Below are 16383 nucleotides of genomic sequence, written 5' to 3' on the forward strand. Positions count from 1 at the left end.
ATTTGAAATTGAACATGTTTACTTGAAGTTTAATTATATCAAACCTGAAATCCAAATGTGCGAATTCAGATCCTTAATTTTTAAATTGTACATTTTATAATACACTGATTCAGGTTTTGTATTCAGATTCGGGTAAATTTGACAAAGACATCAGGGTTACCCAGGAAGAGCAATCAAGCCTTTATGTAATCAATCTCCTTTACCAATTACAAACTTTGCTCACAGTTCACATTTAGAAAAGGTAGGGTCCGTTGTGAAATAGTGCCAACGTGGGATTATAGCTGAATGAGAGCCAGCACTTCTCTAGCGTAAATTACTTGTTCTGCCCTGGATCTAGATAATTTGTGTGATTGGTTAACAGGCTGATTGATGCATGAAATACTTTTTTATCAGATCAACATTTTCCACCTATGTTGTAACTACTGCTGTGTGTGTGATTTAAATTTTTTTTATTTTTTTTATTAATGCTCTTCATAACACCCAATTAATCTTTGCTGCTGTTTTCACAAACCAACCAGCTACTGTTTAAGTTAACACTAGATTGCCAAGTAGTGAGGTCTAGATATAAGGAAATAGTAGATATGTGCCAACAAACATTATAGCTACCTAACTCACTTTTACTAGTATAGTACACATATCAAATTTGGCTGGAGTGGCGTTCCTTTTTAGGAAGGAAAGCCGTGACCACAACTTTGCCATGGTTAAGTTCTCGTAGTGAGAACCATCCCCAAACGTGTGATCGCGGCCCAGACACACGAGGCAGCGTCTATGACCATCAGGAGTGGAGAGATATCAACTGCATCCATAAACTACACAAAGGCAGAAGGGCATCTTTAAAAAGACGCGTTCTGAAAAGTACGTTCAACGTCTGCTGTGTGTGCTCTTTTAGAGAAATTAAACTCTTTTAGGAAAATAACTCTTTTCAGAGGCGCTGTTGAAGCGCCCAAGGGCAAAGCTTCCAGAGAAGGAGAAAGCTGCTTATATCCACCATAGTTCCAACAGCAAATGCTCTGCAGAGGTGAGTGGAACAGAAGTGATCTCAGCTCGCTGATCGCACAACCGCTTGGCTCCGAAGAAAAATCTGAATGGACAGATGCACGATTCCCTCCTTTTATACCCGTATGTCTGGGGAGGGCCATGCAAATTCTGTCTGCCAATTTCTCATTGACCTTTTCTCAATTTCAGAGGTAACCGAGGCCTTCAAGAAAGACCCCTAGTGTCGATTCATTCGACACAACGTCGAGTGAGCGACAGACGGGGAACACATTTTCTGTGTTTATGCTGACCAACCTACCAATCCAGACCTGACTAATTGTAACGGGAGCCAGCTGGTAGATAGCTGTGCAGTGTGTAAACCTCACTACCTTTAGCCTTCTTGTTAGAGAACCTGCCTCCCACGCCGGAGACCTAGGTTCGAGTCCCATATGGAGCGGTTAGAACAAGAGTGTCACATTGGTGCCGTGACCCGGATGGGAGTGAGGTTTGGGGGGGTGAGTGTAATGGGAGCCAACTGGTAGATTGCTGTGCAGTGTGTAAACCTCTACTGACCTCTAGCGACTGACACTAGAGGCTGTAGCCTTCAGCCTCCTTGTTAGAGCACCTGCCTCCCACACGGGAGACCCAGGTTCAAATCCTGTATGGAACAGGTAGAACAAGAGTGTCACATAATGCTAAGTTAACATTAGTTTTGTAGTTGCAATGATTTGGACAGCTACTTGAGGAACTTCCAACTTACCATCTAAACTTGAAAAATGAAATAACAGAAACACAGCAAATATTAACTAACTGCCCTTTGGAAACTGTGGCAAACATTTATCTCATAAACAGTTGTTTCATGCATCAAACAGCCTGTTAAACAATCATATGAATTAATTCTGGAGTTTGCATCAGGGCAAAACAACTCATTTATGCTACAAAGAAGAGGTGGCACTCTTTCAGCCATGATCCCACATTGGTACTATTTCACAGTGGACCTTTTCTTTTCTAATTGTGAACCTGTGATTGGTCAAGAAGGAGTTTGATTACATAAATGCTCAAATGCTCTTTCTGAGTACCCTGGATGTCTTCATCAAATTTACTTGAATCTGAATATAAAACCTGAATCAGTGTATTAAAAAAAATATTCTGAATTTAAGAAACTGAATTTGTGCCACGTACATTTTAATTTCAGATTTAATTTAATTCAAGTTCAAGTAAACATGTTCAAATTCAAGTCCTAAAATTTTTATTTAAATCCCAATGGCACATAATTAATTCCATAGTGATGCTGTGGAATGACCTCAAGAGAGCTGTTCATACCAGACATCCTAAGAAATGGCTGAGCTGAAGCAGTTCTGTATGAAAGAATGGTCCAAAATTCCCTCCTGTTATGCAGGTCTAATCTGCAGCTAATGGAAATGCTTGGTTGAGGTTATTACTGCCAAAGGAGGATTGACCAGTTATTAAATTCAAGGGTTCACTTACTTTTTCACAGCATTGTGAATATTTAATTGGATGTTTTCAGTAAAGACATGAAAGATTATAATTGTTTGTGTTGTTAGTTTAAGCACATTGTGTTTGTCTATACTTGTCACTTTGATGAAGATGAGATCACATTTTATAAACAATTAATGAAGAAAACCAACTAATTCCAAAGGGTTCACATACTTTTTCTTGTGCATGAAATATAAGCACAAAATTTGTCACAGCAGGACCGTTTGATATTAAATATTTGATTAAAATGGTGAAAATCTAAATATAGAAAGGTTACAGGATCTAAGATATACACTTTAATTAAAAAATAAAGAAAATAAAGTTTGGTTCAGAAGTTTACAAGATTAAAAATAAAAATGCATTTTATCACAAACTACAATTTATGGTCACTTTGAAGTACAGCGCACATTTTTCGAATTGCTAAATTGAATGTGTTTTCAATATGACTGTTTACATTGAGTCGTCTTGGCTTAATCTTCCATTCCAATTACATTTTTCATTCGCTGCTTTCATTACCAAAAAAATAAATAATAATGGTTATTTCAAGCACAACAAAAGCCCATAATGTAGAGAGATTACTAGCCTAAACAACAGCAGATGCTGAACAGATAGCTCTCTCCTAGCATTTTAGACCTCCTTGGACTGACTATCTTGGTCAGTTGTTCTCTGCAAACATTTTCCTTGCATCGTACATCAGACCAGAGATTTATGCAAAGCCCACGAGGCCTAAAAAAAACCCCTGGTTAAAACTAGGAGATGACAATATCGAGTTACAGTAAAGATTCCAAAGATTCTCAATTTACAACAAGGCCTTTAATCGTTGATAGATGATTTATATGCTTCAAGGCTTGGCAGCTGAGAGCAGTTTCTCACACGAATTGTGGTTTTGCAATCAGAACTGCAGAAGAGCAGTTTTTGGTTGGCTGATGAACTCATGACAGAGGATACTTTGGGTTTTAGTGTGTATTTCTCTGAGCTTTGCTAACACAGGTGCCTCACAACAACACATATATGTAGGGGCAGTGGTAGCTCAGTGGATAAGGCTTTTGGTTACTGACCAAAAAGTCCGGGGTTCAAGCCCCAGCACTGCCAAGATGCCACTGTTGGGCCCTTGAGCAAGGCCCTTGACCCTATCTGCTCCAGGGGTGCTGTATCGGTATGGCGTTATTTCCCTGTCAAATGTCGAGAGCGCATTATTGTAGCGCGAAAGTACATTAATGTTATGCGCGAGCGCGAATCCCTCTGCTCGCGCGCGGAATATAATGCGTCGAGCGCGAATCCCTCTGCTCGCGCGCGGGAACTGGGCGCGCGCTCTCAGATACACGCTGCTCTTGAAAGAATTTTCTCTGCGCTCGCTCAGAGAATATGCCTGCACTTAAAACGTGTTCATTGCAATCGCGAATCTCTCCTCTTCGCTTAAAGTAAGCGTGTTTGTGCTTAGACTGTGTCCCGTGCGTTCGCGCATGCCCAAGTACTCTTCTCTTCGATTTCTTTCTCTTTGCTCTTGGCATAAACGCTGTCAAAACGGCAACAACCAATCAGAAAAGGCTTCAACGACTGACCAATGAAAACGCGACATCGTACATGGAATCTTATTGGTTGATATTGAACCGCACATGTTCATGTGTTCAATCAAGACGATTCAATTCAATCAAGACGAGCCGAGATGGATCCGCAGAATCGACGATCTCAGGTAAACAGTTTTATTTGTTTTGATGTTAAATATGTCAAATGTATCTTAGAAATGTCTGGGAAGAGGGCGATTGGATTATTTTACATATAAATGACCTAGACTGTCAACCACATTCATACTACAGGCGCTATGCTCATTGTAGTGATATTTTTGAGCCAAATAGATTTGAAAGCCGATTCCAAAAGGCAAAAATAATATTTTACGTCTGATAATTAACATTTAAAGCCCTGTTTTAAGATCGTTTCTGATGAAATAGAACGGTTAAGATTGAAAGATTGGTTAGGGTTAGACCACTAGGAGGCGCCTTCTGGCCCATATATATCTGTGTCTCATATTGACGCTAAAGGGTGCCATGTGCGTTGGTTTTATGACGCCTTGGTCCAAATTTTAATCTTAACCGTTCTATTTCATCAGAAACGATCTTAAAACAGGGCTTTAAGTGTAAAATACCGAACTTGTCCTTTAATCAAAATGCCTCTGATTGGCCAAACTGCATTAATTAAGCTCAACAGAAAGTGGGTGATTGATTAACGTTATAACACTCAACGCTGCAATCCGCGATAAAGAAAATCTATTGCAGATGACACTTTTCATTTCACATCACTTCATTCGTGACAACCATAATAGATATAGGACTAGCAAAGCGAAGAGGAGAGATTCGCGATTGCAATGAACACGTTTTAAGTGCAGGCATATTCTCTGAGCGAGCGCAGAGAAAATTCTTTCAAGAGCAGCGTGTATCTGAGAGCGCGCGCCCAGTTCCCGCGCGCGAGCAGAGGGATTCGCGCTCGGCGCATTATATTCCGCGCGCGAGCAGAGGGATTCGCGCTCGCGCATAACATTAATGTACTTTCGCGCTACAATAATGCGCTCTCGACATTTGACAGGGAAATAACTCCATAGGGTATCATGGCTGACCCTGCACTCTAACCCCAGAGTGAAAAATATGTGAAAAAAGGATTTCACTGTATATATGCAAAAAAAAAACCCACACATTTGTATGTATAATGTGTGACCATAATAAAGGCTTCTATTCTATCGCTTTCCTCATTGCTCACTGCAATCAGAACAGGTGTTATAGACATATAGCGTTATGTTATAGACAACAAAGCTTCGAAAAGTTAAGTAAAATGTACTTATTTTATGTACCATTGAAATGTACTTAAATTATCTAATACATTTACAAGATTTTCTACTTTAGGTTTGATACATGATTACGCATTGTAAAAATAACAAATAATAATAAATAATATTTACTTATAAGCTAAAGCATTAATTTGTACATGTTTGAATGAAAACAAATGTAGTATTTACTTAATAGTTTCAAGTTTACGCTTAAACTTACTTATCGTAGGACGAACTTAATTTTTTCTTTGTGTGTAAATTATTTATTCAATTTATTTCCTCAATGTATTTATTTCTAAGTGCTTAAAGGATTAGTCCTGTTTTTAATTCTGCTTTTTTGTGTAATAATAAAAGATTAAACATATACAATAAAAATTACTTAAATCAGCTTTGGCTGGCAACACAAAACCCAAAATGAAGAAATTTCATTTGTTAGAGAATTAAAAAGGGAAAATATAGATTTTTTTTTTTTCTGGATTTGGGTGTTTCTTCAACTATGGGCACTTATGTCCTAGCGGGTTGATTTCTTGTAAAACAGAGTTAAAAAAAAATCTTGTTTTATGTGAAGGTTACATTAAAGCTGCCTTGGAATCTCTTAAATGCCTTCATTGTTTATCAAATGCCTTTTACTTTTGAGATTTTATTGTTTTATACTTGGGTCTGGGCCCAGACATTCAATCGTAAAATATGAAAATGTGACATAATTTCCACCGCCAAATATTTTGCCCCCAAATAAATGTATTCAAAAGTTCAGTCATCAAGCTTGAGATGAAATAGGAGTGAAAATTTACATTTATGCATTTGGCAGACGCTTTTATCCAAAGCAACGTATAGTGCACTTATTACAGGGACAATCCCCCCGGAGCAACCTAGAGTTAAGTGCCTTGCTCAAGGACACAATGGTGGTGGCCGTGGGGATCAAACCAGCAACCTTCTGATTAACAGTTGTGTGCTTTAGCCCACTACGCCACCACCACTCAAATAAGATGCTAGCAATGAAATTAGCCTCAGCAAGACTAAGGAGACTCACATTTTATTCCAAAATGCTGTTTCCACCACAGAATGTTATCAAACAGACTACATCATTTGAGATGTTGGGAAATTACATTAGTTAGTTCAGAAAAAATTATGCATGCACTGTTAGTCAAATTATAATATTACATTATCTTCTTTAGAAATTCAAATACAGATTCTATATGTGATAATTATTTTATGAAACAAGGTATTTCTTTACCTTCACAAGAGAAAAACATTCATAATAATAGACAGAGGTATTTTAACGCATGTGTAACTAGCCCTGAGGGAGGCGTAGGAGCTAGGTGCGCTAACAAGGAAGCTTAAGGCTACAGCCTCTAGTGCGCCTCTTGAGGTCAGGAGAGTGATGTTTACACACTGCAGAGCTATCTACCAGCTGGCTCCCATTACACTCACCCCCCTAAACCTCACTCCCATCCGGGTCACGGCACCAATGTGACACTCTTGTTCTACCCGCTCCATACGGGACTCAAACCTAGGTCTTCGGCGTGGGAGATGGGTGCTCTAACAAGGAGGCTACAGCCTCTAGCGTCAGTTGCTAGTGAGGTTTGCACACTGCACAGCTATCTACCAGCTGGCTCCCGTTACACTGACCCTCCTAAACCTCACTCCCATCTGGGTCACGGCACCATTGTGATGCTCCTGTTCTACCCGCTCCGTATGGGACTCAAACCAGCATCTCCAGCATGGGAGGCAAGTGCGCTAACAAGGAGGCTAAAGGCTACAGCCGCTTGCGTCAGTCACTAGTGCACCTCTTGAGGTCAGGAGAGTGAGGTTTACACACTGCAGAGCTATCTACCAGCTGGCTCCCGTTACACTCACTCCCCTAAACCTCACTCCTATCCGGGTCACAGCACCATTGTGATGCTTCTGTTCTACCTGCTCCGTATGGGACTCAAACCAGCATCTCCAGCATGGGAGGCAAGTGCACTAACAAGGAGGCTAAAGGCTACAGCCTCTAGCTTGAGGTTTACAAACTGCACAGCTATCTACCAGCTGGCTCCCGTTACACTTGCTAGTCAAGTTGTTTGGGACAAAATGTTTTTGCTTGTCTGCATCTCTGGTTTCTACTACTGATGACATAGTTATTTTGCATTTGGAGTGCAATGTCACATGATACAGCTAACTAGACCGGATCTATCTTGGGCATTTACCAGAGCAATGCAGCACTGCCAAAAACAGGTAAGATGATCTCATACTTCTAAAGGATGTTTCAACCTTTTAATTAATCACATACTGTTGCTCTGCTCAAGGAGGCATGACTCCTTGTTTCTTGTTTCTTATGGCCAAAAATCATGTATATATCATTTATTTTTGTCGCATGGTTTGTGAACAATGTCGTGAACATATTCAGTTGTTCTCCTTTCATTATCCTATTAGATATGCCATGAAATATTGTCATAGGATATGGAATTTTTTTATCATTGTCATAGCAAGTGGTATTTTTTTATATAGTCATAGCATGTTGACTTTTTTTATAAATTTTTTATTAGTTGTTTGTAGTGTTGTTTGACCGGTTTAATGAAGGAAACACTGTAAATGTCAAGTGCTGTCTGCAAAGAATCAATGGACATCAACTTTAGGATTCTGGTTTTGGTACTATCAAATAGAACTGCATAAGGTATAGTAACCAGGCAAATATTTACACTTTAAAAACGATGTATTTTTTTGTCACATTAGGAAATAACAGTCTGGAAAAATACAGTCTTAGGTTAAGCTTAAACTAAACTATATTTAAAACCTATTATTAGACTAATTTAAAATAATCTTTACTTTGGTGAAAGGCCAAAGTTTAAAATAATGAATCTATAAAAAGGCAAAAGTTGCAGTCTGCAGTTCCAGTAAAATTAAATTCATCCTCAGTGTCTCCACCAGATGTGGGGGACTGACAATCCACAAAAATGCATAAACTGTTTTCATTATTTTATTATTATTATTATTATTATTATTATTATTATTGTTGTTGTGACATGTGATTTATTAAAGGTAATTTATTGAGACAAGACTGCACAAAAGAGTTTTTATTATATCATGTGAGATGATAAGCAACAGGAGCCAAAACATTCAGATTGACTAGTAATAAACATTGATGCAGGAAAAACTCATAGCAAAGGCTAGACCTAAACATCAAGTAAATAATGTTTAACCAATGAAACACACTAACTGTTTGAAATTCAGTGATTAAAACTACAGAGCTTAGGAGAAACTGCATTGCAGAACCATTACACACATTGATTTACTATGAATGTTTATTGAAAAAAAAATACAACCATTTGCTCAGATTAAAATATTACCATTTGGAAGGGTATGTTTACCCTATTGTAAGGGTTTAATTTACTGCAAATGGTTTGTTGCAACTGGCTACTGAATGATAAAGGTGCACTCAACAATACAATCATTTAACAGATCTCCATAAGCCTAATGTTCTAAAACTTCCACACAACCCTTTTTGTGTTCTTATCAAAATCCTAATTTCTTATCAATAAGTCATTTGGAAAAATGTGATGAAAGCTAATCTAAAAATGTAGCAGTTTTGAATCTGTCCTGAGGCGTGTTCTACCGCCACACTTTCATGAAAGACGATCCAAGTGGTTCTAGTGTACTTAAAAGACAAAAATGTCAAAACATTCTGTCATATTGTTTGAAAAAAAGGAATGTTCTCAGCACACAATTAATGTGAGTGCACGCAACAATGTGCATGTTTGAATATTAATAATAACATCTTGGACAGCAAGTGCTCTGTCTGAATACATTTCCAGATGATTCTTTATTTGATATTTGATATTTTGAAAGGTCCAGCCACCTCATTGACTTACAGATGGACTGTTTTTGAAGCAGAGCGGTTCAATGACAAATCAAGGCAAATTATCTCATTTTTTAAAGAATGAGCATGTGAGAAAACTACTCCGTTTACTAGACAGTAGTAGCTCCAGTCAAGATGATCATAAAAAAGTAATTTATGGTATGAAAAATCTCAATGTTAATCTTAAAAGTAAAATTTTGTATATGATATAACCCCTGACAAAAGCTACAGTTTTTAATTCTTAAGGATCCAGATTCATTCATTTCCCTTGCATTTATATTTAGACTGACTAATAAAGGGTCTTTTTAACCTTAATATTGACCTAAGAAAGTGCACCCATCTGTGATCACATTCATGATTAGGTTACAGCAGGGTTAAAGATTAGTCCCAAAATGAGTGTGTAGTACGAAATATATATATACACACACCGATCAGCCACAACATCAAAACCACCTGCCCAATATTTAGTAGATCCCCCTCGTGCCACCAAAACAATGACAATCTGCATCTCAGAATAGTATTCTGAGATGCTATTCTTCTCACCACAATTGTACCGAGTGGTTATCTGAGTTACCGTAGACTATGAATTTTCATCATAGAATTCATTATAAAATAAAATCGCACCTTGTGACAGATACATGTAAAGTAAAAAATAGCATTTCAGCTTAGCATAAAGCTAAACGTTCACATGATAATTTAAACAAGGTTAACTATTTTTGCTGCTCCAAACTTCAAAACCCCACTGAACAGTAACATATTTCGTGCTCGCATCACGCCAACACCCACGCTCGCATCATATACTGCCCCCCAGAGATTGGCCTGCCACAGAGTGAAAACAACAACATCCTTTTTTGATTGTATTTGGATTCTGTTCATAGAATATGATGTTAAAGGCTACATTGGTTATCGTTTCTTGTAAAAATACCCTAACCACATCAAAATATTGACAAGGCATGTAATCGTGATGTAATTGTGTATTTATTGGAATTATGTTTCATCTGTTAAAGGGTTTCTAACTGTTTTTGTTAAGCTGTAGAACCACGATGTAGCTCCACTATTCAGTTCTCAAGGGAAAGTTCCTCAATGACGTCACATCCGCCTTTTACTCACAACAGTATGAAAGCGCTCGTATGAATGAAACAAATCATAAGAAAGCGTTTGACTGCTGTTCAAAGCAGATTGCATCATTTATATGGATACATATTGTCCAACTAAATAGTCTAAACATTAAATGAAACAAATGACAATAAAATGCAAAGTAATCACATCAGTAATCAAAATACTTTTTGAATGTAACTGTATTCTGATTACCAGTGATTTAAATTGTAACTGTAGTGGAATACAATCACTAATATTTTGTATTTTAAATACGTAATTCCATTACATGTATTTCATTACTTATATATATATATACTGTATATATAGTAACACAATTGGCTCATGGATTGCAGCAAATCCATTCTTCTCCACTTATGCAAAATAATTTCTTGCTCTTCCTAGTTGTTTAGGAAAGGGCTGTAGTGTTTATGTTGTTGTGTAGTGTTTTAGGATAAGATAGTATCCAAAGGATGTTATATCTTCAAAACTATTTAATATTTATACAAATTTGGTTAAAAGACTTACAAAAAACTATTTAAAGCTGCTTAACATCTTGGAAGATCAAGGAAAATGGTTATAATTGGTTTATCAAAAATAGGTTCACTCAAAGATGTAATGATTTTGTTGCATTTGTTTAGATGTTTTTGACAATGTCGTAAAGTCTGTTCCAATACAAAAAGGAAATAAAAACATTCATAGCGTTAAGTATTAGTGCATGTCATGGCAGTTCATTTGAAAAGAAAACAATCTGTGTTATTTGTAAAAATGTAAGTGCATCTCGGTTGATTTACTACACACCTTTTGAGTTCAGATTATCAACGATACAAACATTGTTAATGTGATACTTTTTTATTGGGTATAAAATTATGACTCAGAAGAAGCTCAACAACAAAGTTTGCCCTCTGAAAATAAATTGTAGATGAAAGAATTGAATCCTGTGAGCACTTGTTTGTTCTCAATAATTAATCTAAGGATGCCCAAGAAAGACATTTAATCATACTGTGTGATTGCATGAGGGCCAGGAGGCTTTTTTTTGTTATGTTTCTGTGCAGACGCATCATGCCAATTTAAATTCATGTGTGATCCCTTAGATTTGTGAGCCAAGTAGATTCTAAATGCATCTTTAAAAAAGTATTTGTTTCTTTGATGTTAAAATTGTTGGTTTAAAAGGGTTTGTCTAAAATACTTTTTGTAATGCAGCAGATTAACCGCTTATATTTTGATATTCCTCTTTTGTAAGTCACTTTGGATAAAAGTGTCTGCCAAATGAATAATTGTAAAAGTAAATGTAAATGTTAAAGATAAATTGCCATGAAACTTGTACATTTTTGGCAGGTTCTTTATCATAATCATGTTTTGGAGTTAACAAAATAAGTAGGCCAAAAAAAAAACATTTGCATAAATTTGCTTCTTCATATAGCATTTATTTATTTTACTGTGTTAACTTAATTCATAGTCCATTAAGAAAAGCTAAATAAAATAAAAAAGTTTTTAGTTTCGTTCTAAGCAACATTGAAGCAAAGTTGAAATTGAATAATCAAATTACCTATGGCTATAGTGTATTCAAAACTGAAAACTATGCATATTCTTTTTGTGTAGGCCTATAAGAAATATCTTCAATATCTCCTTTATTGTCTCAAAATAAATCAATAACCTGCTTGATAGTGTTACGTCACGCCATGGTAGCTTGATCTCTCCAAAACTGCACTGAACTGCCATGTGTTCAATGTTACACGCTGCATTGTTCTTAAGAAACAGTAATCATATTAGCAGTAACCATAACATTTATGCAGTTTCAAGAGACACTAAATTATACTGAAAAACTGCCAAATGTAAAAATGGTCTGCACTTATATAGCGCCTTTTTAACCATAGCGGTATTCAAAGCGCTTTACACTGCGTCTCATTCGCCCATTCACACACACTCACACAGCAATGACGGCAGAGCTGCCATGCAAGTCACTAGCTTGCCATTTGGAGCAACTTGGCGTTCAGTGTCTTGTCCAAGGACTCTTCGGCATGTGGAGTCCTGTGGGCCGGGAATCGAACCACCAACCCTTTGGAGTCTTCTGTGTTTTGCAGTATTAAAATGTAATAACAAATAATCAATTATTAAAGCTGAAGTGTGTAAATTCTGTGCCACTAGTGCCACCAAACGGAATTGCAAAAATAAACTTTGTTTTCAAAATGAGAAGGATATAGCTTCTCCCTCCCCCAAAGACCCTTTCCCTAACTCTAAACGTGTGTGGAAGTGACACCCCCTTTTGGAGTTGGTGCAACCCCCTTTTGGCGTAGCCCAGCCTCCTTCTGAAGTAACGCCTCCCACTTTTGGAGGTTTTGCCCCCATTTGGAGATCTCCGGCCTGCAGCGATGCCACCATATGCTGTTGGCCAAACAAAGAGATAGTCCACACCCAACTCTGCCACTAGTTCAGTACATTGTTGGGGCAGGCCTCTATAAGCGTGTCGCTCAAAACATCTGATCTTTACATGGCAGCCCCCATGAGAGGACCCTTTCCATGTAGAATAAAACAGCTTTTATAAGGTTACTGATATGACTGGAGTCTTCATCTCATGTCAGTGCTCATGATTATATACTTAGGTTAAAAAATTACAATTCATTTGTTTAAGAGTAAAAAAAAAAATTATGAGGAAAAAATTACGAGTGCACCTTTAAAACACATTGTTTTTTCCTTTGGTTAAATCTCACCTAGCGCTCTAGATGAGAATGAGCCAGACTACCACTGTTACCCCTCAAAAATATAGTTCCAAATATAGCAGCCCTAGGTGAGACAACAGGGTCTGATGGCTTGTTTAATGTTACTCTCCATTTTCCGAATCCTTTTTCACAAGTTCTTTTTTTTCCTCTTATTTCTTCTTTCACTCTGCACGGCATGTTGAATTAGCTATTCTTCGCACCACTGCCAGACAATTACTGCCGTCCTCCGTTAATCAATCAACCATCTGCATGATGTATAATTCCAATAAGCCTCAATCTCAGAGGACACAAACATTTTTTTTGTTTTATTTAAGGAGCACAGCTTGGCTGTGACTATTCTATGATGAACTCGCAATCTCTGTTGAGTTATGAGACAATTTCTCTTCTTCTTACATTTATTCAAAGTCCACAAGCCATCTGGAGATGTATGTCCAGTCATGATGAATCGCTTTGGACATGCTTTTCATTTCTCGGGAGTCTTCAAAGAGCACATAGCCTGTTGAGAAACACATTGTGTGTGCCAGAGACGTGATCTAGTATGGTTTTGGTCACAGTGGGATGTACAACATGACATTTTCCAGATGCATGCTAGTTTAATCCTTTAGACCAATTGATATCATTCACACATGAATAATTAAAATCATTGTAAGGAGAGGATCATGTAACTGTATGAGTACTTCTAGCCTACTAATCTTGCCATAAGATTGAAAATGTCTGTTGCGTATGTAGATATGATGTTGTGTTAGATGTACAATGTATTAAACTATTGATTCTTCAGTCAGAGAGCAAACGTCTATGTGCAGTTCACACAAAATATTTCAATCTTCTGCATTGAAACTTCTTGTCTTTTTCAGATCCAGACAGTTGGGAGAGCCGTTCAAAAGAGAAAGTGTGTGTTAAACTTGGCAGAATATAAAGGAGGGGAATTAAGAGGCAGCTGCCCATATGGATATGTAATCCATGTGAATGTCGACAAAAAAAAGGAAGAAAAACAATCTTGGTCATGGCAGCCTTGGACCACTATACCTAATATCTTGAATTCTCACATATCACTTCAATTAAAGAGAGCAATGAGAGGTGAGTAATGAAAGATTGAATAAATACAGCTCACAAGGACATCAAGAAACATCAGAGGAGGATCATTAAATGGTGAAAAGAAAGTACCAAAATACAGTATGAAAGATTTCTGCTTGGAGGATCCAGTGTTCTGAAAAATCCACTTTGTAGCTTTCAAAACCCTTAAACTCTGGAGCATTTTTGGTCTGCCGCCCTCAAGGTTTCACACTCAAATTTAAAAGCTCACCATTCAAACATACTGTGGTCTAAGTGCAAAAAAATTGGTCACATTTTTCAGAGAACCACCCAAATAATAATAAAAATACTAAAATTTTCATAAACACTTATTGTATATGTTTATAATCTTATGATAAACCAAATTATTTGTATTGTTGTCCTAACTTTGTAATTTTGGTTCTGTTCACTTTACCTCCAAGCAGGGCTGGACTGGTAATCTGGCATACCGGCATTTTCCTTGTGGGCCGGCGCACTTTGGGGCTGATCAGGGACTGGCCTTCGGGAAATCCGAGTGGCCTGGGGGGTCGGCTGCAAAACGGGACGAATGGGCCGCGATAAGCTCAAATGAGTCGCTGCATTATGCAGAATGGACCACAAAACGGTGGTGCAATGTGCAGAAAAGGACAGCGACACCACCCCCCCCCCACCCCCCACCACCACCACCCCCAACCAACACCACGTCCAAGTCCAGCCCTGCCCTGAAGAGTCTCAATTTATTCCACTAGGTGGCAGAAAGCACAAGAAATTATTTTTTTCTCTCCATCACAACAAACATATCTGAAATGTAGGTGGCACTCTAACGCATTTTAGCCCTCACAGATGTGCTGGTCCTTAGACATTCAATCTAATTTTAAGTTCAAGCACTATACTCTTGTTGTTTCATTGAATATCTCAGCCTCTAAGTAAACTAGAAGCTCAATCTAGATGCCATTAGAAAGCTGAGATCCTCCCCTTCATGATGAAATGATATAAAACATTTCGTCGAAAACATATTTTCTGATGATTTGTTTTGCATGCTTTTCCTTCTGGATGGCATATTTTGTTCTGGACATCTAAGATATAACATTGGATTATTCAGCCAAGAAAGCTCACAGACAAGTAAACAGTGGCAAATTATTTAGAGAACTCCTAAGGTAAAAGCAGATATACATTTTTAAGATTACATCAACAGATATCGGAGCATAAGTGAGACTTTTGTATTTGATGACTTACAGAAATCAAGGCCTTATTTTGATATTTAAAGTAACATAAGTTGAGTCTTATTGAAAGGTATGTATGGGTACATAAGACAAATAAGGTTGTAAAAACTGTGCTAAATGATTAAATATACTGTAAATGTAAACATTGGGGAACTTTATGTCTAGATTTATTATTTCTTGTGCATTGGTTTAAAATAGTCTTATATCATACATAACCATTCATTTTCATTCATGTTTTGCTAAACAGAGCACAGGCCTGTTATCTTTTGGTTTATTATGTAATACCACAGGGGGCTGAAACTCTGTCAACAGACTTTCAGAAATATGACTATGGTAAACACACTTGCACACACAACTCTACAGATAATTTCTGCTCTCACACAGGGAAGATGTTCAATGCAGCTGGAAAGGTCTTGACCATTCCAGTGTGGACTCTAGCACAATATTTGTTTTGTGTTTGGACATTGAATGCTCTCCTGCTCCATCTCTTATTAAAAAGGTCTCCAAGTATCTCTCTCTCTCTCTCTCTCTATCTTTCTCTGCGCGCGGGCGTGCGCGCGCGTGTGTGTGTGTGTGTGTACTAGCATACTACATCTAGAATCATTTGGAATACAAATCTAACTATTTATTGAAAAAATACAAATAAAATAAATGAAAGCAATAAGCCTCTTGAGGCAGTGTTACAATGATTTTGTTAAAAGGGTAGGGTACAACGGTGCTAAAGGCCCATGGGATAAAAGGCTCCTTTGATTTTATTATCTCCCAAAACACTAAATAGCAATAAAAATACCACAGCACTTTCCAAATCACCTGTTTGTCACTATGCACTGCAAAACATTCCTGATCCATGAGATCTTTGCATGTGGTGTTTAAAGGCTGATTTTGAGGCAATATGGCAAATCAAATTGTAATATATATTTTTTTTAATTTTACAAATTTATGTAGCTAATAAAAATCCCTGAAATCATCAAAATCTTATTTATAATTTTCAGTTTTGTTCAAGGTAAATAAATCAGAAGTTTTTAATAAGTGTCCAATAAGTGGAATCAATGTAACACACAGCCTTGAGAGGACTATTAGTAAAGTGGTTCAAAGAAGATTATAAGGTTCAAAGGTTCTTTTGTTTTTTTTTTACTCAATCTTGATAAACATGCTATACACTTATTC

General features: G+C 37.3%; 1 long non-coding RNA gene across 1 annotated transcript; it reads left to right on the plus strand.

Annotated features, from left to right (window-relative positions):
* The first annotated feature begins 3756 nt into the window (after nt 1-3756).
* Nucleotides 3757-14643, plus strand: LOC127647065 (uncharacterized). The gene is made up of 3 exons (XR_007970992.1): nt 3757-4165; nt 13798-14020; nt 14440-14643. It is a non-coding gene; the product is annotated as an uncharacterized LOC127647065 (long non-coding RNA).
* The last annotated feature ends 1740 nt before the right edge of the window (nt 14644-16383 follow it).

The sequence above is a fragment of the Xyrauchen texanus genome, chromosome 7 (genome assembly GCF_025860055.1).
Source record: "Xyrauchen texanus isolate HMW12.3.18 chromosome 7, RBS_HiC_50CHRs, whole genome shotgun sequence".
Taxonomy (NCBI): Eukaryota; Metazoa; Chordata; class Actinopteri; order Cypriniformes; family Catostomidae; genus Xyrauchen; species Xyrauchen texanus.